Here is a 2,911-nt window from a genome sequence, read left to right as displayed (position 1 = left end):
ATTAATTTTATAATTTAAAAAAAATTTGTTGACAGTACATATGCATGAGTAATTTTTTAAAATAATATTATCCTTTGTATTCATTTTTCCAAATTTTCCCCTCCCTCCTCTAGATGACAGGCAATCCCATACATAGTAAATGTGTTACAGTATAACCTAGATACAATATCTGTGTGTAAATCCAATTTTCTTGTTGCACGTTAAGAATTGGATTCTGAAGGTATAAGTAACCTGGGTAGAAAGACAGTAGTGCTAACAGTTTACATTCATTTCCCAGTGTTCCTTCTCTGGGTGTAGTTGTTTCTGTCCATTATTGATCAAGTGGAAGTGACTTGGATCTTCTTTATGTTGAAGATATCCACTTCCATCAGAATATGTCTTCATATAGTATTGCTGAAGTATATAGTGATCTTCTGATTCTCCTCATTTCACTGAGGATCAGTTCATGTAAGTCTCTCCAAACCTCTCTGTATTCATCCTGCTGGTCATTTCTTACAGAGCAATAATATTCCATAGCATTCATACACCATAATTTACCCAACCATTCTCCAATTGATGGACATCCATTCATTTTCCAGTTTCTAGCCACTACAAAAAGAACTGCCACAAACATTTTGGCACATACAGGTCCCTTTCCCTTCTTTAGTATTTCTTTCAGATATAAGCCCAGTAGTAGCACTGCTGGATCAAAGGGTATGCACAGTTTAATAACTTTTGGGGCATAGTTCCAAACTGCCCTCCAGAAAGGCCAGATTCTTTCACAACTCCACGAACAATGCATCACTGTTCCAGTTTTCCCATATCCCCTCCAACATTCATCATTATTTGTGCTGTCATCTTAGCCAATCTGACAGGTGTGTAGTGGTATCTCACAGTTGTCTTAATTTGCATTTCTCTGATCAGTAGTGATTTGGAACACTTTCATATGAGTGGATATAGTTTCAATTTCATCATCTGACAATTGTCTGTTCATATCCTTTGACCATTTATCATTTGGAAAAGGGTCAGTTCTCTATATATTTTGGAAATGAGGCCTTTATCAGAATCTTTATTTGTAAAAATATTTTCCCAATTTGTTACTTCCCTTCTAATCTTGTTGGCATTAGTTTTGTTTGTACAGATGTTGCGAGCTGTCGTCTCTAGAAGCTGCCGGATCGCTCTCTGGGAAGAGATCTGCTGTGTCTACTCAAATCTTTAAGACAGATTCTTCTTCCTGTAGTGAACCGTTGTCTCCAGGCAGTTGCTGTTAACTCTTGTCCTTAGAAGTGACTTCCCTTCCTGCAGAGAGCCCCGTCAGGCCTGATGTAATGCAGAGAGTCTTCTTCTTTCTTTGAGAGTCCTCTCTTTTATTCTCCCAGAGAATGGGCGTGGGATAATGCAAGGGCTTCTGGGAAGAACCACCCCAGCCAATGAGCTTGCCCCCTCTATCAAGTCAACCTGAGTTCTCACCTTGTAATTGTCCAGAAAACCTGAATTCTCACCTTGTCACTGTCCAGACAACCTCAGTTCTCACTTAGTAATCCTAACATCTCCCCCTTTCTTTTGATTTAGAACATAGGACAGTCATGACCTTGAAACATAAATCCATCAATATGGGAAGTATTACAGATAATTACATAAATGACCTTGAAACATAAATCCATCAATATGGGAAGTATTACAGATAATTACATAAATTACATAAGCATATAGTAACATAGTAACATAACACATGCTAGAAGTATATAACATAATCATAAATTGAAAATTTATAAATGTCCATAAGTCCATTGTCCATTAGTCTCATCTTGTGTGAGGAAGTCCAATGATTCCTGCTGGTTTTAAAGTTCTTTAACAGTCTTCTTATTATCCATGCTCTTTCAGTGTCAGATGTTTCTTAGATCTTCTCCTTTATTTTGAGGTCTTTCTCTTTTTCTGTCTCTCTCTGATGGACAAGGCGAATATGACTCGTTGGCACCCATCTGATTCCTTCTCCTGCTGAAGAAATACAAGCAAACCCTCTCCCCCAGGCAGTTAACCTATCTGGTCCCTTCCATTCACCACTTTCTGGATCTCTCCACATCACCTGGCGATTATCTAAGGACAGTGGAGATGCTCGCACTGGACACTGCTCTTCTGGTGGGTTATAAAACCTGTCTGCCGGAGCCAGTGCATCTTTGTCAAAAATTAGAAAATTAATGGTATAGAGAACTAAATTTAGAAGTTCCCTAGGGCTACCTGTGGCTCCCCCTTTCTTTTGTTTTTGGAGGAGTGTCTTAATATCTCTGTTTCTTCTCTCTACTATTGCCTGCCCTTGAGGATTAAAGGGTATGCCCGTGGTATGTAAAATCTTATACTGTGCACAAAAGTGTGTAAAATGTTTGGACGTATATGCAGGTCCATTGTCTGTTTTTATTGCTTGTGGCATACCCATAATTGCAAAAGCTTGTATAAGGAATTCAGTGACCACTCGGGCTGTCTCTTTTGCTGCTGGCATTGCAAATGTGAATCCTGAAAAGGTGTCTACCACGACATGAATAAAAGATAGACGACCAAAAGATTTATAATGGGTCACATCCATTTGCCAGATTTCATTGGGTCTCAAACCACGAGGATTCTTCCCTGGAGGGAGTGTAGGAGCATGGAAAGGAAGACAAGCTGTACAGCTTTTTACTATGCTCCTAGCTTCCTCTCTTGTGATTCCAAATTGTAAACGTAAAGCTCGAGCAGCCTGATGATATTTAGAATGAGATTCTTGGGCTTCCTGAAATAAAGGACTACTGGCTAACATGGTTAGAAGGCTATCTGCCTTTGAATTTCCATCAAAAATGGGACCTGGAAGTCCACTATGTGAGTGGACATGCAAGATATAAATCTTGCCTGGATGTTTTCTCACTTGCTCTTGAAGTTCCTTAAAGAGCTGATAAATATT

This window comes from Sminthopsis crassicaudata, chromosome 2 (assembly GCF_048593235.1).
Source record: "Sminthopsis crassicaudata isolate SCR6 chromosome 2, ASM4859323v1, whole genome shotgun sequence".
Taxonomy (NCBI): Eukaryota; Metazoa; Chordata; class Mammalia; order Dasyuromorphia; family Dasyuridae; genus Sminthopsis; species Sminthopsis crassicaudata.
Note: the sequence above shows the minus strand (reverse complement) of the source record.